Source organism: Coregonus clupeaformis, chromosome 34 (assembly GCF_020615455.1).
Source record: "Coregonus clupeaformis isolate EN_2021a chromosome 34, ASM2061545v1, whole genome shotgun sequence".
NCBI lineage: Eukaryota > Metazoa > Chordata > Actinopteri > Salmoniformes > Salmonidae > Coregonus > Coregonus clupeaformis.
Window position 1 is genome coordinate 32071953 of NC_059225.1, and position 21918 is coordinate 32093870.

Below are 21918 nucleotides of genomic sequence, written 5' to 3' on the forward strand. Positions count from 1 at the left end.
GATGATTTGACTGATCCAGAAACAGCTGCCCTAGTCTGAGGGTTACAGCCAGGATTCTCTATCGTTTCTCTACCAGGAGGTGGATAGCTTTCTTTGAAATCGTGAGCCTTCTTGCAAACAAGCTATGATTAATTCCTTACTTTGAAGGAGAACTTTGATTTACTCTTGAGAGCTGACTGTCAGTCAGCAACATCCCAGGGACGTATAGGGCAAAATTCCAGTAACTTTCCAGTAACTTTCCCAAATGTTCCAGAAATCCTGGTTAGAGGTTTCCCAGATTTCCATCTTATTCCCTCCTGATTACAGGAATATTTTCTGGAAAACCTGTGAATTTTGGGAACGTTACCGGGATTTTGCACCCCTATGATTGTGAAACACTGGTTTAGAAGACAGAGAGAAAGGGAATCGCAGAAGTTCACAGAGTTCGTCAGCAGTAGAACTGCCAAGTACACTGAATAAATTGCATGCTATGGCATGCTATGGTTCGAATTACATTTCGGTACTTGATTTAAGAGTAGGGCTGGGAATTGCCAGGGACCTCACGATACGATATTATCACGATACTTGGTTGCCGATACATTATGTATTCCAATTCTCATGATTCTATATGTATTGCGATTCGATACTGTGATTTTTATTGCGATTCAATGTTCCAAACATATTGCTCACTATATGTCTGCTGTAGAGGGACAAGATAGAGCAATGACAAAATGTGTTTTGATCAGTCATGTTGGCTCACTATTTAAAAAGAAGATTAACAAACTATGGGATGACAAATGCCAGTGTTTCGGCGCAGGTACAGCAGGTGAACACAACCTAGCAAAAAAAATTATTATCAATTAATTTTTGTTTACAAATCGATATGGAGTCAAAGTATCTGATAGGCCTATTTTAAGTGAACGCAGATTTGCAAATAAATGAAAAGGCTTGGTCCATATAAATCTAATCTCAGATGTTAAGCTCGGAGGCCAAGGAATTCTGTCAGCCACATGAGTACAGAACCAGCCCTCCCTTCAAAAGGAGGCTAACCCACCCTCCCCTTTAACTTGAGATGGTATGCTGGGCTCCTGGTGGGTAGAGCGGTTGGGTTGGTTGACTGTGGTTGGTTTGAAGTTTACCATCAGAAAGAAGTGGCCCAGAGATGCAAGGTCAGCACTTATCTTGCCACACCATAACGCACAGTTCCAGGCCTACATCACAAGGCTCCAGCCTGCATCTTTTCCTTTACAACATCTCCATAAAACTCAGAGACCATCTGTTCCAGCATTCTTCTAACGGAGACGCAGTCAACCATTCGCCAACTTCGCCCTTACGTCACAGTGAGTCATACACAGTCATATAGTGAGTGAGCTCTAGCTCGCTGAGAAAACTTGACTGGATTAGTCTCGGCTGGCTGTAACACAGAGACGTAAAGCTGGAAAGGCAGTGTATATTCAGCAGCACCCAACTGGGTAGACACACGCACACACCTGTTCCTCTGGCGCATTTGTATAAACAGACAGCAGAGGAGGGGATCATGATCTTATGATCCAAGCATTCACACCCAAGCTGTTTTAAAAGCCCCTTCCCTAACCCATGGCCTAAGTGAAACCCTTCTCCTATTCTAAGTAAATGGGCACAGCAGCAGGTTCATATAGCCATGAATATGCCTAGTACAGTATTACAAGTGATTGTTTTTCATCTCATGTCATGCTTTCGCCCATACACTAATCCCCATAGCCCCCCTCCTATACACAAACGTTGATAATCAGAGCAAAAAACCATTGCATGGCAAAGAGAGCGGAAGAGATTTGCTCTGAATATAGAGATCAAAAAAATTATGTGTGTGTGCCAAAGAGATACACAGAGAGTGGGCTGGGGCTTTGTGCCAAACCCTCTCACATGGGTGACTGTCAGCGCAGAGAAGAGCCTGTTGAGAGGGAGAGAGAGAGAGTCCCCTGGCCAACTGCATGCAGGATTATGAGGAGGGAGGCTTTGCGCTGGCTGTGAGGATGATGAGAGCCATAACAACCCGCTTCCATATATGGTGTGGTGGACGTAGGCTGACAGAGGGTGGGGGATGGAACTATCTGAAGAACAGATGAGGGCATGAGGGCTTGAATGGTATGCCCAGCTACTTTCCGTAGCCTTTCTTCTTCTTCTACTCCTTCCACTATAGCGCTCTCTTCATTTACCGAAGTTAATTATACACCTTGTGCCACCTGTCTGTGTAGATCCTTCCTGTGATCCAATAACATTAGTCCTCCAGAAGGATAATGTCTTCAGGCTACCGGTGATCTGATGGATTCTGTCCCGTAGGAGTTTAACACTACTCTTGGCTGTGATGATGTGATCTGGGGTGGCTGGGCTTTGGCTGACAGCCTTCATCAGCTCACAGCTAACCCACAATCTATACAGGCGACAGTTAAAGCAGCCCACACACATAATGACATTATGGGTTTAGCCCACATCATGCTTTGTAGTCTTCAACACCAACCATAGCTTCTCACAGAGAGCAGATTACCAGGGGGGAGAAATTAGACAAGGCGAGATGAGATAGGCATGCACTGCAATATCATCTACTCTGCATTGATCAGTGTAGAGACTATACTGACGATAATGATCAACTCAGAGCTTGGGCTGGGAATTGCCAGGGACCTCACGATGAAATATTATCATAATACTTTGGTGCCGATATGATATGTATTGCGATTCACAATTCTATATGTATTGCGATTCGCTACTGTGATTTTATTCAGATTCAATGTTTCTAACATATCGCTCACCATATGTCTGCTGTAGAGGGACAAGAGAGAGCCATGAGAAAAAAAGTTTTGATCTGTCATGGAAAGAAAAGCGCTGAAAACGAATTGGCTCCCTATTTAAAAAGAAGATGGAGAACAAGCTCTGAAGGAAACGTTTTGGTACAGGTACAGCCAACTTGCACAAAAATAATACTGCGATATTGTCAAAACGATACAACACAGTACCAGTCAAAAGTTTGGACACAAACTGTGCAAAGCTGTCATCAAGGCAAAGGGTGGCTACTTTGAAGAATCTCAAATATGTTTTGTTGTGTTTAACACTTTTTTGGTTACTACATGATTCCATATGTGTTATGTCATAGTTTTGAGGTCTTCACTATTATTCTACAATGTAGAAATTAGTACAAATAAAGAAAAACCCGGGAATGAGTAGCTGTGTCCAAACTTTTGACTGGTACTGTATATCGTCAAAGATAATATTCCGATATGTAACTGTATCGCAGTGGAGGCTGTTAAGGGGAGGACAGCTCATAATAATGGCCGGAACAGAGCCAATGGAATGGCATCAAACATGTGGCATCAAACACATTGCACAAGTTGACTGCAGGTATTTACCAAAACAATTATTACAAATATTACAATGTATTGAAAAACTGCAAAGAAATAGTTTTAACGGTATTGAAAAACCATCTTGTGGCTATTTCCAAATACCCCGGTATACGGTATATACGGTATACCACCCAAGCCAACCTACATGTTGCATGCCTTCAAGATTATTGGTCTAGAGTTGAACGATCTAGGCCTACAACTCCAGGAAGAATGGTCCTTTTAGTCTGACCAGACCACTCATTCTCTTTCTCACCCACTTTCTTTAAGGCCCTCTGACTCCAGCTCCCAGGTTTGACTGAGATTACAGGAATAGTGTTGATGCAACATAAAACATTACGATCCATGGATATTGTTACGGTTATAAATACAGTATAACAATCCTTTAAAGGTTATAACACTGTTTGGAGAACGAGCCAGTTCTACGTAAGTTTGAAGGAGTCAGCATTCTGAGAAATGGTGCCCATATTAGCTATCTTCAGATCATAATGAACGAAGAGCGAGTTCACAATGTAACCTAAAGGGCATGTACTCATATGATTTCCCATTCATCCAAAATCACAGAGGAGCCTTAAGTCTTAATAACCATCAATTCCAAGGATCTAAAATGCTCAGAGGCTCTCATTACCCGTGCATTACAGAGCCAAAAATACTAAACAAAACTGCCAATGTTTGGTGATTTGGAGCTAAATTTAGTAACATGTTCTAATTACTGACAGCATCCCGTTGCCCTGAGCATATAACCTATAACAGCATAACAACACACATACATGAAAGGATTTCCAGTTGTGTCATCCAGTGTAGCAAGTAGTCCACCAGGAAATATTACTGTAACTAGGCGAGGTAAAGAGTTGAAAAAGGAAAAGTTCTGTTATTACAACCCTCAAACATTTCCTCTGTCTGATCTGAAGGAGAGCCAGAATAAATGCAGACCATAGATGTGTTGTTTTGTCTTATCAGGGAAAAGCTCAGAGACTTCTCAGGATGTCTTTCATTACAGTGCGTTAGCTGATGTTGAAATAGAAATGTGTCCTTTCAAAACTAGGTCGAAGTTGGCTCATACTTCCCTCTGTCTAAATCAAAAGCATTGTGTTCTGAGACAGCGAAAGATTCAGGAATAGCTTGCTTAAGAAGACAGCAAATACCGCTATGTAGCAAGCTGAGGAAAACGCAACACATTTTGTCGTCAGAAGTGTAGACCTGATTTGCATAGGGATCTTGTGGCTCAGATTATACCCTAGTACATTTGGAATGCTTTAACTGGTGTAGGTGAAGTTGTCCCTAGACGCTGATTTTGGGTCAGTTTTTCATTGTCCCCACTAAAGATTGGAGGAGGGGAAGCTGATCCAAGATCTGTACATAGGGGAACTTCACCATGGAGTTGCTTCAGCTGAACGGTAAATTCCACAGAGAGGGACCTGGAGTTACACCGCCACCTGAGGCTCCTTGACCTCTGACCTCCTCACCCCTGGTGTGCTCACTAGGTGTTTCCTCACCAGTGTTTCGCCCGGGCTAAAAAAAAAATTGGTTGCGGGCCACCCAGATAGCATATGAATACGTCATAAGCCATGGCAAAATGTTTAGAATTACAGTAAATTAGCTTTAAAACAGCAACATTTTCTCTCAGCTTCATGGCAAAATGTGTAGAATAGCATGAGATTAGCTATAAAACTGGACATTTATCTCTCTGCCCCATGGCAAAATGTGTAGGGGCCTCGCGAAACTGCGCTACGCCACTGGTTGATTCTTGACTAGGGGAGGGGTGAGGGTTGAAGAGGGGTGAAACTTGACTAGTGCAGGGGTGAGACTTGACTAGGTGAGATCTGAGGAGAAGGAATGACGAAGTTCCTAATATGTATTCCATACCAGTGATTGGTGCTCTGTCTCTCCAGTGAATAGCCCGCTGTCTCGAGAACGGTGCACTGTGTTTTTCGTGCGCAGGCAGGTTTGGCTGCCACAGTAGCACAGAGTTAAATAACCTTTAGAGCGGTGTTGTACCAGGACATATATTCTATTTACAGAGGAAAAGCGAATGTCCATAACAAAACTTTCTTTAAAGTATGTTTGGTAGAAATACTATGATGTAAAAAACATAACACAGATAAGATTAAAGGGCCCAAGTGGGACACTTCTGTGTGATCCCAAAGGTCAGCCCAGATTGAAGGGTCAGGGCTTTAGAGGAGCTATGATAGCTAGGAGCTATTATTTAAAGATGTACAGTGAGGAAAAAAAGTATTTAGTCAGCCACCAATTGTGCAAGTTCTCCCACTTAAAAAGATGAGAGAGGCCTGTAATTTTCATCATAGGTACACGTCAACTATGACAGACAAAATGAGATTTTTTTTTTTTGGATTTGTACTGAATTTATTTGCAAATTATGGTGGAAAATAAGTATTTGGTCACCTACAAACAAGCAAGATTTCTGGCTCTCACAGACCTGTAACTTCTTATTTAAGAGGCTCCTCTGTCCTCCACTCGTTACCTGTATTAATGGCACCTGTTTGAACTTGTTATCAGTATAAAAGACACCTGTCCACAACCTCAAACAGTCACACTCCAAACTCCACTATGGCCAAGACCAAAGAGCTGTCAAAGGACACCAGAAACAAAATTGTAGACCTGCACCAGGCTGGGAAGACTGAATCTGCAATAGGTAAGCAGCTTGGTTTGAAGAAATCAACTGTGGGAGCAATTATTAGGAAATGGAAGACATACAAGACCACTGATAATCTCCCTCGATCTGGGGCTCCACACAAGATCTCACCCTGTGGGGTCAAAATGATCACAAGAACGGTGAGCAAAAATCCCAGAACCACACGGGGGGACCTAGTGAATGACCTGCAGAGAGCTGGGACCAAAGTAACAAAGCCTACCATCAGTAACACACTACGCCGCCAGGGACTCAAATCCTGCAGTGCAAGACGTGTCCCCCTGCTTAAGCCAGTACATGTCCAGGCCCGTCTGAAGGATTTGATAAATTAGATAATACCTTCACCAATTCTGCTGAACATGGCAAAAGATAACTATAGTATGTTGGACCCATTCCAAAATGGACCTGGGGCTTTCCCATCCGGACCTGCTATGCATAAATTCATTTTTTTAACATAGAGATGCGTTCCAAATGGACCCGGTTAAATCCGGGTGAGAGAAGCAGCAGAAAAGTACATTTTTAAGCTACTTTATTAACCGGAGCTGATAAAGCGCGAGGGAGAGGAGGTAGCGAGGTGACGTTATAGCAGGGGCCGTGCTGTGTGTGTAGGCTACTGTGAGTGTGAGCGAGTGACACAGGAACAGGGAGGAGAGAGGGAGAGACAACAACCAACCAAGCTGACTTGTGCTATAGTAGACTAAGAGCTGCCATAGCTAGGTTATTTATCATCCAATATAATTAAATAGTGCCCGTCTTGACCGGTAGAAGCTAGTAGAGCTAGCTAGCTAGCTAGGCTAATTGAGGCTGCATGCACATTCTCGTCCTACACAGTTACAAGCAACAACTGCATTCAGAATTTAAAGTAGCAGCCTACCTGTTGTAGCCTATCCTTCTCCTTTAACTTTTAATTCCATCATTTTAATTCCATCTTCCTCCACTGATTAGATATCTCCTAACTTGACTGTAGCCTGTATGACTGTAGCCTATTGCCACTTTGATGACTTATGATTGGCCAACAACAACAAGCACTTTCGTGAAAAGCAAAGTGCAGCAGCATAAATTATATCATGTCTCTCTCTCTACTGCAGCAGTCGCGTTCGGATCTGTATGGGTCCTTCCGGACAAATCAGTTAAAATTACATATACCAGAGACCTGTGACAATCATATCAGATCCGACCCAGACCCATTACATTATTTAGAATTCTGGATCCAGACCCGCTCGTGTCCCGGATTGGGTCTCTGGTATTTGGGTACATTTTACATTTACATTTTAGTCATTTAGCAGATGCTCTTATCCAGAGCGACTTACAGTTAAGTGAGTGCATGCATTTCCATACTGCCCCCCGTAGGAAACGAACCCACTACCCTGGCGTTGCAAGCGCCATGCTCTACCAACTGAGCTACAGGGGACCCTGGGTACAGGTGGATCCATGAAGACCTCTACTGTAGACTGCTGTGGAATGAAGGTTCTGTGTATATCGTATCCTCCACCCCTGGCCCATTCCTTTCCTGACAGTGGGAAAGAACTGGAAATTCCACACAAGCTTCATGAAAGGCCCTGGGTTGATAACATGGAGGTGAGCGGAGAACTGTTGATTCACCATTAAACAGCCTGGCTCTGGGGTGAAGTTTCCCCTAGGTACATACATTATCTAGGGTCAGTACATACTGTATCAAGGGTGGGGAAATGTGAAACTGACCAAAGATCAGCGTCTAGGGGCAACTTCACCCTACTCCAGAGTTCTGCATCAGACCTCCGCTAGACAAGTTGATTACATTGGGGCGAATCCTAACTTCCACGAATTGCCACTTAGTCTCGCATTACGTCATCAATGCATGACTAAGTTCAAACTCGACTTAAGTGTAAGTTAGGATTCGTTCCATCATGCTGAAAATGGCATGATTGCACAGCAGGTAGAGCTGTTTGAGGACTGGACCGAGTCCCAGATCTGGTCCCAGATCTGTTTTGTGTTCTTTCCAACTCCTTTGCTGTCATTATTTGGCATTACAGTTCCATGAGGAGTTGGCAAGAGAGCAGAAACAGTCTGGCACCCAGACTAGAACTAATAGCAAAGAGGGACATGAATCCCCAGTGTTGTCTGTTCTGAAATGGAGGGAGTGTTGGGATGGTCAGTGAGAAATGGACAGATCACTCTGGCCCAGACTTCCTTCCGCCGGCCTTTGTGCTCCAGGCCACCTGCTGTGGCTTTCACTGAGAGGACTGCAGGCAGGCAGAAACACACACACACACACACACACAAACGCATGCTCATAGCCTACACACAAGTGTACGTGCACACACACAAATGAGTGTGTGCACTAAGGAAACTCACTGATGAATACACACATTCAGTACAGCCAAGAGGCCATCTCAATGACACCTCTATGTGCTCTTCCTACCAAGGACATAGAGAGAGAGAGGGAGAACAGGGGGAAAGAAACAAACAGCCAAAGTGGTTAGCTGATGAATATCAGTCAACCTTGTTGTTCTGAGACATGGTTATTGTTACCAAACAAGGCAACTTAGACAAAGCTGATGCCTGACAATAATGCATATCAGTTAGTGACATATAGAAACAATGCTTGACACTAGGGCTGTGGTGGTCATGAAATTTTGTCAGCCGGTGATTGTCAAGCAAATAACTGCCGTTAATTAGCATAAACACATTTAGCATCTCCTGGCTTCCACGCGTAGCCTACAAGCCACTGATGCAGACCTTTGGAACATCTACATTTAAAAAATTTGAATAAATATATTTAATATGGCCTACACCATTACAATAAATCCATTATTTATTTTAGACATGTCTAAAGAAACATGATATTAAGAAAATGTAGTCTATTTCAGAAGAACAGAATAGCATACTCTGAGTTGTCCTTATGTTAAGCCATGATCTGGCTATGCCATATGGCTGTGGGCTACACTAGTTCATTTAGCAGACAGGATTTTCTTAGAATTCCGTGGGATTATTTTATAGTATGAAGAATACAATTGAACATAGCTTAATAAAATATTAATATTTTCTCCAAACGATTTCAAAGGAAGTGTGCACGTGGCTATTCTGTGTTACGTGGAAACAGGTCCTGCTATATGCTTAATTTAGAGTTATTTATGCTACTTTAGTTGTGAGACAAACGTTGGGCTATATGTTTTGATGTTGAACTCTAAAAAGTCGCAATCTGCACACACTTCATCAATCTCTCATTCACAATTTGACAAGCACTTGATAATATTCTCACCAGGGCTCAGATTTCCCGGCGGCATCCCCCTTGTGTGGCTGTAATGCCCCCTAAAAAATCCATGCCTTTTTTGTTGTGTCCTTGGGCTGAATATAATAGGCTAATTATAATTCCCTTCTCCCGGCTGCCGTGCTCCGAAGCACCTCTCACTCCCATGGCTCTCTCAGATGTAGCCAATGCCCGTCACACGATCGGGTCCTTCTCACAGGCATTTCAGCTAAGAAGTAGGCTACAAGTGAATGAAGACAGACACATCGGGGATGCGATAGATCCCAAATTAATACAACCACTCGCATCAAAAAAACTTTTAAAAGCAATGAGGCTGAACGTTTACCTTCAAATGTTGATAAACTATTAGGCTATTTTTTCACATTATAAGTGCAGCAATGTGCGCACAGCAGTAGCTATAAATGTGAATGCTCCTAAATGCAATCAATTAGCGGGAAAACACTGTTCTCGAAAGTGACGGCAAATGCGATTATGCGTTTAATGCTTTATTATAAAGGTGCATTTTTATGGTGAAAATGATCTTCCCCAAACTTGAAACTTACGCGCAGCCTATGTATGCCAGTTAGGCTCTACACCGGTTATAAAGCGGATTAATGTGCTTAATTTCAAAAAGCTATTTGCCCACTTTAGTTGTGATACAAACCTTATCAAAACATACAGGCCTATGGGCTAGGATACATGAGGTGTGCGACCCTGATTTGAAAAAGTCGCCAAAAAAAGGTATGCGCTGTTTCTTGCCTTAACGCACAAGCTGGGCATCATTCACAAGTGATAATACATCATTCACAAGTGATAGGCTAATATTGTCACCCATCAGACTATTCTTAATTTAATGTTGTCTTTACATATACTAATTAACATATGTGTGATATCAGTTTTGATTTCATATGGACCACTTTCATGCACCTGTCTCGGAACAGGGGCATGTGAAAAAAAAAATGTAATCTATGCACTTAACTAGCCAATGGAGTAGTATGCACTTAAATAGAGAATGGAGGACGCTTTTCCCATGGTTCATTTTCATGCCTGCCAGGTAGGCTATACTCCTGTTGTAAAGTGAAGCATTGTGCTTAATATTAGTAAAGTTGCTAATGAAATATAGTAGGCCTAGCCTATAGAAAGCTGATGGGATCCTCCTCTTTTGAATAGAGGCCATCAAAACTCTGTTTTCTCACGCAATTGCATAGCCTATAGAAATGTTGCACAACATGAGCTCATGGGCACTCATTAAGTGTTTGATTAGATTTTCGATTACATTTGCATTGATGTCAGAGTGATTAGAGGGACCACACGGTCACCGTAACAGTCCTAATTGACACAATAGCTATGTTTCTATTAACTTGTCCAGTGATTTTTTTTGTTGACATTTAGAATGCATAGAAAATAGATGTGACAATTGCCTGCTAGGGTGCGTTTCCATTTAACTATCTTGTGTCTATAAAAAGAGCTGGATGTACGCCACACAAAAAATAAACGTAGCGTTGAATAAAAATGTAGTGGTTAAAGTGTTTCCATTACCAATTTAGGCAAATTGCGCATTAATAAATTGCCGACTGTATGTATGCCCTCCAACCTATCATGTCTCAGGTAGCCTGCGAAAGCAAGCATGTATAGAATGCAATAATTGACAAATATTTGCCATATTCGAATAATTCTCAAGTGCCAACGTATCGCCACGGTCCGTGCCCTGGTGAAACTTGCACTCCTGTAGATCTGAAATAATTGAATGGTGAAATGGTGACAATCCTTGTCCTGCAAAGAAACATGATTTTTTGTTACATTTTATTTTGCTAGCAGTAGGCATTTAGAATTAAAATGTGGAGCGTAGCTTATAGTTAAGTGATTACATCACGTGTCCCGCATATTTAATTTTTTTATGTATTTTTTATTTAACCTTTATTTAACTAGGCAAGTCAGTTAAGAACAAATTCTTATTTAAAATGACGGCCTTCACCGGCCAAACCCGGACGACGCTGGGCCAATTGTGCGCCGCCCTATGGGACTCCCAATTACGGCCGGTTGTGATACAGCCTGGAATCGAACCAGGGGGTCTGTAATGACGCCTCAAGCACTGAGATGCAGTGCCTTAGACCGCTGCGCCACTCGGGAGCCCATACCTTCAAAAGTAAAAACACAGCTCCCATCATCATTTGTCGCAATAAAGAAAGTTAGACAATAAAGAAAACCCACCCGTCGAACGGATAAAGATTGTCGATCTTTAGAAAATGTATCCTATATCTGCCTTTTCCATTACACATCGCAATTATTTATTTGGCGACAATGATTTTGTCAAATAAACCTGGGTCAATGGAAACCTGCCCATTGTTAAGCAAGGAGAACCATCCGTTATGTTTGAATGAATGATGGGCTGGGAAGTAGGAGGGCGATGGGGGAGTTTCCACGGCAACTAGGGGTATGCGAGTAGCCCCGCCTACTGGATGGACAGCTGTTAGCAGCTGACACGCTGGCTGTAGACAGGGAGGATCCTTACAGCTTTACCATGCTTTAAATCTCCAACAGATGCTGCGTCTTCATCTGCATTCCTCCAAAGCCAAGGGTTAAACTGGCCATGGGAAACTGCAGTCATACAATAAATATGAAAAAGGAAGGAAGTATGAAAATGTATGCACTCACTAACTGTAAGTCGCTCTGGATAAAAGCGTCTGCTAAATGACTAAAATGTAAAATCACTTTACATTGATGACATATTCTATCAGCATAATTACAGTATTAGGCCTAATGTAGTCTCTTACAAGTGTGACATGCAAGACTAAGGACGCAGTATAATGTGTTATGCTGTTCAAAAACCACCTAGCCTACTATTGGCAAGGCCGGAATTAGAACATCTCTCCGCCTCTGGAGCTGTGCCAGGCTGCCAGCCTCACAGAATACCTGGGTGTGTCTGCCAATACAAGGGTCAGCTGGAGCTTACGCAGAGCCATGTCACAGGGTCGACAGTAAACACAGACTCATTCTATAAGGCCGGCCTTGGAGGACTACCTAAGGGCAGGAGTTCAATCTTGAGTGTGTAGGAGCTATTTTAGGAGTGGGAGGTGACCACACACATTCTGTTTTTGTTTTACAGTAACAGCCAGAGAAAGACTATTTAAACTATCAACACCTACTTCTCAGGGTTTGCCCTGAGTGTGAATGTGTGTGGTGGTGACTTCAGTGACCTCACCACCATTACTAACCCTTCCTTAAAACACTGTGTGTTCAGTCACCAATGTACACAACTGTAGCTTGACGTCACTCGCTGACTGCTTGGTATTGCAGTAGAGATGATAAGATTAAGCTACATCCTACGCTACTTCCTTCAGCAATAGGCTCCCTGTTGTAATGAGGAGTTCCCTCAATTTTCTTGGTTCCATACTCAACAATGATCTATATGTTATATGTAGACACGACAGACAGACACTACCAAGACATCAGGGTCATATTCAATAGTGCAAAATGTAGCAACGGAAAATTACAGTAGCTTATTGAAGTTCAGGCAGTCCGTCCCTATTTCAGTCCATTTTCTTTCGTTGGTGCCTAGTATATATACGGTCCAGCTCTCCCGTCTCCCAGCTGGAACAGTTTACTAACAGCTCATAGAAGGCAAGCCCACTCAGTGTCTTTCACATGCTACATAACTCTTCAATACATCTGTCCCAGATCCAACTGACATTCTCGCTGTAAGGCACAGGCGTGGGTGTGAAATGTCCTCATTCCCACCGACAGTGACAGTCTAGAGAATCAGAGCCATGTCTCTCCAGTCATGACCTACTGTATGAGACGGATGTTCTCATTCTTCTATCACAGTGGTTTCTCAATCAGTTTGGTTGGAAATCTTTTGTAAGGTTACTACTGTGCGGTTACCATGTCGTGTCTTAGTAACCTATATACCTGGTCATTTCTGTACTGTAACATTAAATGCAACCGATATCACAGAGCAACACACAGTGAATGCTAGTGGACATTAAGCTGATAAGTAGGCTAACGTTGATACAATGCATGGCTTAATGCATCCAAGATCAGACATGGTTGGTTCATCCGAGAGGGTGCATCACAGTTTCTTTGTGAATAGGTTCAAGCTTAGGGGGTCACATTTGGCACTTTGGTCATGTCTAGGTTGCTCTGAATCCCGAGGCCACAGTAGACATAACATTCCTTAAAGGCCTTGGACCTTTCAGACATAGTATTTTCGTCCCAGCAACGATAGTCAGTCAGTAATAATAATATGCCATTTAGCAGACGTTTTTATCCAAAGCGACTTACAGTCATGTGTGCATATATTTTAACGTATGGGTGGTCCCGGGGATCGAACCCACTACCCTGGCGTTACAAGCGCCATGCTCTACCAATTGAGCTACAGAGGACCAGTATTCAGTAGTTCTCTCCATTGAACTGACACCACTCCAAACATCTGCTGTAGTATTTGGACGTTTTATAAGCTCAAGCATATGCCTCAGATATTTTTAACATAGGGTGGTGTGGAGTTGGTATTATTTTATGAGGTTGTACTCTACCCCCTTCTACCAATTGAACATACATATATGCATTCAGGGATGACTACTGTAGACCTATACCTAAGTTGAATGTGAGGTAATTCATTTCTTTACTCCCAGTACTGGCAATCGTGTATGAATGGACTATGTGTAGCCTGCAGATGCACATTCTTCAACTAACCAATCACATTCCGTATAGTTGCTTTAACGTAATTACCTGGTAGCAATCTTCAGGACAATCAAGAATAGGATTTGTTACAATTGACCATGACCATGCGGTGATAGAGTCCAGACAATGCTACATTGTTGCTACTTCAGCTAACTGTTCCATGTGTTCGGAATTGGAATAGCCGTCTCGCGATATCGGACACTAATCGTCTGCACTAACGTGATTACCATTAAGAAACGATTGTCCGGGTTTGAGAAAGGAATTATTTCCCGCAACGTTTTGATAAAAGAATGCAGACTTTACGGAAACTAAAGCCATTGCCTACAAATAAAACTTCAATCACAGGCTCAAACCAGAGAGATAGACTTATTGTGAACTACACTAAGCTTATCTCCAAACACTGATTTTAACTTATCACACTAAGATTTTAATTTAGCTTTAATAATAGGCTATTGACCGCTATTCTTGAGGACAGAAATATTGTGCAGACAATGCCTTGAAAAATCGATCCTAGAGGACTGGTAGGCCCACCATGACTATTTGATCGTCAACTTCTTATTTTTTCTCATGATAAACAATCTTACCTTTTAGAAATCCACGCTCGTGTCACATGCGCCTGTATTTGTATTTCCAATGTATTTCTGGGTTCGACGCAAAATCTGCTAGTATTCCAACATGGAAATCACAGTCGCCCCCATCCCGACTCCCTCCAACACATCATCAGCCTTTCTCAATCGTTTTTGTGCTCGGTGAATGAAAAAACAATGAAGTTCAATCAAAGCAAGACGAATGTTGAATAAATTAAATGATTAAAGGGGCTGACACAGACAGAAAGCCTCAATGCATAAAACCCAAGCAAAATGTGGCCAGCGACATGATGTCAAAAGTAACCCTGTTCCTGTAGCTACACTTCCTACCTCTAAACTTGCATCAACCCCCAATACAACATGGCCGACCTGACTCCAGGGAATGACGCCGTAGCTGGATACCAACCCTGCAGACCCATGTCTTGTTGGTAGGATGATTATCACAGTCCCAACTAACTAGCCCCCCACCCCCCAAAAAAACAACAACAACAACATTGAAACAAAAAAACATTGAAAGGGAGAAGTAATTGTTTGAACCAGAAATGCGTATGTATGCCGTGTGTGAGGTTTCATGGGATTTCTTTATGAAAGATTAATACAATTATATCTCTCCAAAACTGGTGCTATATCGCCTCCTACTGGCAGTAGCCTAATATCGGATTATCTGTGTTCGAACAGCCTTTTTCTACTGTTTGAGTGGGGAGGTGGTTAGTTACATATTTTGCTATAATCTTCTCAAAATCCAGCGGGCTCCCCATTGATTCTCCCTGTCTGCTCCTGTTGTGGCATTTAGGCCTAATACATTATTTTTAAATTCATGTGAACATCGGGACTACAAAAGTAGCAGACCCTATGGCAACACTTTAAATTACAGCGACCTACTCCTGTAATTACAGTGTAATTGGTATTGTAATTAATCATTGTTACAATGAATTGCAATGTACTTACAGCAGTAACCCTAACCTTAGCACTAACCCTAACCCTAAGTAACCCTACTTAGCCTACTATGTAAATACAGTGTAACAATGGTTCATTATAATAATAGTTACAATATTATTATAGGAATATAACCCTATATAATTATCCCCTTTATAAATATAAACCCTTCAGCCCTCAACAAAAAGGATACTCAGAGGGAATGAGTTATTCTCAGTGCTCACTTTTCCTCTGTAACAACATGCACAACCCTAACATTGAGGCTATTGACAACACGCTGGCAAACCTCTGTCCCCCAGATACAGCATTGGCCAGATAAAAAAATGTCTGAAGCGCAGTGTTAATTTTGGCACTCCTTTTAAGATTTAGTCTAGTCATAGTAATTTTGTCTAAAATATAATGATGTCACATTTTTGTCATTTGAATAATAATTTAGTCTAGTTATTGTCAAAATGACGAGAACAGTGGGTAATTTCAGTCACATTTGTATTGGATCATTAATCTATAGTAAACACAAATCACTGACTTCCACATGCACAAACATACATAGCCTTGTCCTATCACCATATTTTTCAGCATAACATCCTATTCTCTTCCCAACAGCAGAAATATGACAAACATATATAATAATTATCTGGCCATGTAAATTCCTAATTCAGCCTACATAGATCTTGCACATTACATACAAAACCAATAAACACACACAAGCGCAGAGAGAAAGAGAGAGAGAGAGAAAGAGAGAGAGAGAGAGAGAGAGAGAGAGAGACGAGAGAGAGAGAGAGAGAGAGAGAGAGACAGAGAGAGAGAGAGAGAGAGAGAGAGAGAGAGAGAGAGAGTAGCACAATCACCAGCTGGTGCAGCAAAGTATTGGCAAAGTAGTACGTCACTCGGTTGCGTCAGCGTCATTGCCATTGTTATCAACGTTCAACAGATGCCGCAGCCACATTGATGTCCAATAGTAGAACAGTGGCTAATGACGTTGAACAGGAACTAATGAAGAGCAACCCCACCTTCCCTCATGGGAAACATCTTTGAGGGGTTGCTACATGACATACTGGTGAAGGAGACTGCTCATATCATCAAGTCTTCACAACATGGATTTGTGAAGAACAGGTCAACAGTGCTCTTATTCAGCTCCTACAGGAGTGACACAACGTCTCAAACTAAGTGCCAAAGCAGGATGTTCATGTAACCTTTATAGACTTTTTCAGAGCATTTGACACCATAGACCATGGCCAGCTCCTCCTCACTCTAGCAGAGCATGGGGTGTCCTGCAAACTATGGCAAACTATCAACAGCAAGCAGACCGTGAGGTGGAGAACATGCCTTTCTAACTCACAGCCAGTCCAGCTGTGGTTCCCCAGGGTGGAGTACTCTCCTCCTATTGTTTGTGCTATGCTATGCATGAACACCCTAGACTCCAGCCTCCCAAGCAGCATCCACTCTGTCAAGTATGCTGATGACCTCACACTTACAGAGTTGCTTCCTGGCAAGCTACCTGGCCAAACACAAGCAGCCGTCAATGTAGTAGTGGCTGAGTGGGTAAAAACCAACTGCCTGTATGTGAACGAAAAGAACCAAGGAGATGGTTATCAGTTTTAGGGCTACTGACAAGGCCTCTCCACCAGTGATTGCTGTAAATGGCCACCCAGTTGAGCGTGTGGAGACCTTGCACCTGCTTGGTGTAATGGTGTCAGCTGACCTGTCCTGGGAAGAGCACATCAGGCATATCCTAGAAAAGGTTAAACCCAGGAACTAAGTGTAGCAAGACGAGCTGGCAAGACGAGCTGGCCTCCCAACTGAATTCCTACTGCAGGTATACCTGACAAATCATGGAGTATGCCTCGCCAGTGTGGGCCGGCCTTCCAAAGTGTCTCTCTAAGGACTTAGAAGGCATTCAGAGACGATTCTGCCGCATCATTGGCACTCTCTACAACTCGCTCCCATCTCTGGAGAGCAGATGAGATGAAGCCACAGTCGAGACTTTTAAAGTGCTCCTGCATGACCACAAATCCACTGCACAAGTTTCTAACCCCTACACAGAGGCAGTATGATCTGAGTTCAAGGCAACACTCTATTGCCACAAGCCCCACTACAAGACACCAGACATCTTTCTTGGCAAGAGCTCTCAAACTATGCAAATGACACTCACTAAAGATACTCACTAAAGACATTGATATGCATATTTATTGATTTAGTGGTATGCCAATTTGTTGTTTATGAGTAATAATTTATTGATGATTCACTGTCCATACAGTTAGGCTGATCATATCTTTTACTTGTGTTTTATATTGTATGACGTCACATTTTATGAATGTTTCTGCATATGTACCAAGATGTCCAATTAAACCTAAACCTAAGCCTAAATAATTAAGGGCACTGTAAAAAAAAAAATTACCGTCTCTTTAAATGTCTTGCATGTCATGTCTGTATTTCCTGTCTGTGGACCCTAATAACCATTAGCCTAACTGTTAACTGCTCTCTAGACCATCTGCTAAATGACTAAAATGAATTATGAAATGAACTGTAAGTGGGATGTTCCGCTGTATGAGACGCACCATTAGAGGGCCATTACTGTTACCCGGAGCTGGAGTAACATTTCTGTGAAGTATATTATTTTACGTCACAATGTCAGATATTTGAGGGGCTAACATATGGCAATGAACAATTCATGTTAATGTTGCTTTTGAACGTATTCATCATTTATGTTTTTGCTTTGACTTTAATGTAAACGTTTTATCATTGATGAGTGTTCTGTTTTGATATCTATGTTTTGATATTTCTTTAAAACCGATCAAACCCATATAGTCCATCAGTGGAAAATGTTTTGAAGCTTTATTTGATTCTTTCAATAACAGAAAATTGAGAAACATTTCTTAATCAAAATCTAATTAAAGCCCACTGCTGTAAGAAACTCATGCATAAATTACACACACACACGCACACACACACGCACACACACACCCTAGTGAGATAGATATTTGCCCACTGCAAAATAAAATATTGCACCTATCAACCCTATATAAATGAGTCATTACTATTGTCAACAGAAAGTGGTTCTTATTACAGTGAGTCCAATGTGCCTTTTCAGTCACCCCTGGTTGCTCACTCAATATGATAAGAGATGCCCTATGGCCTGGTTTAATTTATCCTAATCCTGGATGTGGGTCATAAAGTCATTCACAGATTGAGATTGAGCAGACAGAATGTTTGTGTACCCACTCAGTCAAACAGTGGACATGGTGATCTAGTGGGGGGTATTGTGAAGGCCAATGATGAGTTCTGTAGCCAATATCACACTACACACAAAGGACAGAAGGAGTTTGTATGATGTATGGATGTTATGAAGGCTGTATAAACTCTGATCCTATCAGAAGGCTTGAGTAAATCTGAGTCACTGTGAAACTCTATGAGTCAGTTACACATAAAATAAAGCCTGGGAAGAGGATATATTTTTGTGAGGGGTATGCCATTGAAAAACACAAAACTGTATTCGCTGTAAACAGAAGAGAGAAAATTAATCAAACTCATCTGAAGCTGACATCATCCAAATGTTTTATCCAAAGTTTTCTAGATTGTGGTCAGGTGTTGTTCTTGGTTGCAGTAAAAGCTTATGTGGTTGCAACAGCCAGCTGCAGCCTCAATTAGCCCTTTCAGCTGGGAATGGCTCTAATGTTCATTAGCTTCACTTAACGATTTGGTGGATATTCCAAACAAACATTCACATTTCATTTAGCAGAAACTCTTATCCAGAACGACTTGCAGTAAACCTTTGTCAAACTGGGAAAGGGTTGGTTTCAGAGTGGCCACATATTATGACAGGAAGTAGCTGAAGCACTCTGTGTAAACACTTTATGGCATGACTCAGAAATTATGGGATATAAATAACCTTATCAATCTTCCTGACAGACATCACATCCTGCACTTTGGAAATGATGATGGGTTGGTTATTGATTGTGTTCTTGTTATTAAATTCCACCCTGCCCAAAATGGGACGATATTTCGGGGTTTGATATCTTTTTGATAAAAAATATATTCTTAGTAGTCATGGCTATGGTAGGTTTACAGTTGCCATGTAATCATGAACTTTATCTAGAGTATTAGCTTGTGATAGATTTGTTTTTTACTTATGTTTATCTTGTACATGCCTCCTATGTCATTTGAATATGTCATGTGTGAATGTTGCTTTAATATCTTTCTCTTATCTGACTTGCCACAACTAAAGTTCCTTCTGGGAAAAATAAAGTTATTCTATTCTATTCTATTTAGCTATATTTCTGTTCCCTTCCTGTCCTTCAAAATAGTCTATGTACATTGAATTATTATGGATTATTTTACTTAATTGTTAACACATTGCATTCATAGGGCAACCTGTCTGGAATTGTCGTGAATATGATCTAACTGAAAATGTATAGTCTGTCTATATCGTCAGTATTTGATCATGTTTGCAAAATTGGATGGTTCATGATCTTCCTTTCTCATCATGATGCACTTACTTCACATCACCACTTGAATGCAGTGCTCGCTCAGCGCGTGGAGCAATCACTTTATGTAAGGTGTTTTTCAGAGCAATTTTTCATATCATCCCCGCAATGAAAAAGACAAAAAGTACACGGGTTTCTGGAAATTTTCGTCACATGACGTCAGAGCGGGGGTCTGAATCATTCACTAAAGATTCCACACATGATCCAGACATGCGCGTCAAATAGACTGACAGGAGAGGGTCATTCATGAATAATGCTCAACTGTCAAAGACACTTGAAAATGCATGTTCCAATGGAAAAGTAGTTTAACAGGTTGATAAACTACAATTTATATTTTTAAAAAGTTGATATATTTGTCATTTCAGCTGCTAATTTGGGATTTTGTATAAAACAAATGATGTTCTCCATGATCATTTCCACTGATTGCTATTTCCCATTATACAATTCCATTCAACCCCTATCTCTAATATTGAAAAACTGCATACAACATGATCATTTGTCATAGAGTGTAATTTTTCTGTATCCGTGGAGAAAATCACTATTACAGCAAAGTAAATCTTGTATCATTGAGACATAATTTGAGGCAGTTGTACAGGCTACACTTTTAAACAAAAGAATGCCTGTGGTAAAGAAACGTCATAGGCTTCTATGGCTTATTGAGCAACTCTATCGTTTGAGTGTGTGCATAACAGATAATAGCCAATGGTACACTACATGACCAAAAGTATGTGGACACCTGCTCGTCGAACATCTCATTCCAAAATTATGGGCATTAATATGGAGTTGGTCCCCCCTTTGCTGCTATAACAGCCTCCACTCTTCTGGGAAGGTTTTCCACTAGATGTTGGAACATTGCTGCAGGGACTTGCTTCCATTCAGCCACAAGAGTATTAGTGAGGTCGGGCACTGATTTTGGGAGATTAGGCCTGGCTCGCAGTCTATGTTCCAATTCATCCCAAAGGTGTTCGATGGGGTTGAGGTCAGGGCTCTGTGCAGGCCAGTCAAGTTCTTCCACACTGATCTCGACAAACCAATTCTGTATGTACCTCGCTTTGTGCAAGGGGGCATTGTCATGCTGAAACAGGAAAGGGCCTTCCCCAAACAGCTGCCACAAAGTTGGAAGCACAGAATCATCTAGAATGTCATTGTATGCTGTAGCATTACAGTTTCCCTTCAATGGAACTAAGGGGCCTAGCCCGAACCATGAAAAACAGCCCCAGACCCTTATTCCTCCTCCACCAAACTTTACAGTTGGCACTATGCATTTGGGCAGGTAGCGTTCTCCTGGCATCCGCCAAACCTAGATTCGTCCGTCGGACTGCCAGATGGTGAAGCGTGATTCGTCACTCTAAAGAGCGTGTTTCCACTGCTCCAGAGTCCAATGGCGGCGAGCTTTACACCACTCCAGCCGACACTTGGCATTGCGCATGGTGATCTTAGGCTTGTGTGCGGCTGCTCGGCCATGGAAACCCATATCAATGTCTTGTGCTGACATTGCTTCCAGAGGCAGTTTGGAACATGGTAGTGTGTTTTGCTACCTAGGACAGACGATTTTTACTCGCTACCCACTTCAGCACTCGGCGGTCCTGTTAGCCGTTGTTGCTCCTAGACACTTCCACTTCACAATAACAACACTTACAGTTGACCGGGGCAGCTCTAGCAGGTCAGAAATTTGACCAATTGACTTGTTGGAAATGTGGCATCCTATGAAGGTGCCACTTGAAAGTCACTAAGCTCTTCAGTAAGGCCATTCTACTGCGAATGTTTGTCTATGGAGATTGCATGGCTGTTTGCTCGATTTTATATACCTGTCAGCAACAGGTGTGGCTGAAATAGCCGAATCCACTAATTTGAAGGGATGTCCACATACCTTTGTATATATAGTGTACATAATGCATTGAATGCATGGAGGCTATGAAGTCCTAAATCATTTTAGGATAACATTCTCTAGTTAGAATGTACATATTATTTTCCTGTTTCAAATCAAATGTTTCTGTGGAAC

The 21918-nt window shown here is 41.9% G+C and overlaps 1 protein-coding gene across 2 annotated transcripts in view; it reads right to left on the reverse strand.

Moving 5' to 3' along the window:
• The window catches only part of LOC121550015 (tyrosine-protein kinase yes), a 46892-nt gene extending 31943 nt beyond the window's left edge, over window positions 1-14949 (reverse strand). The window contains exon 1 of one of the 2 annotated variants that reach the window (XM_041862068.2): window positions 14494-14949. The gene's annotated coding sequence lies outside the window, so the exon portion shown is untranslated. Of the gene's footprint in view, window positions 1-13957; window positions 14055-14493 lie in introns of those variants that run through there. The other variant, XM_041862069.1, reaches the window with a different exon arrangement.
• Between the last annotated feature and the right edge of the window lie 6969 nt (window positions 14950-21918).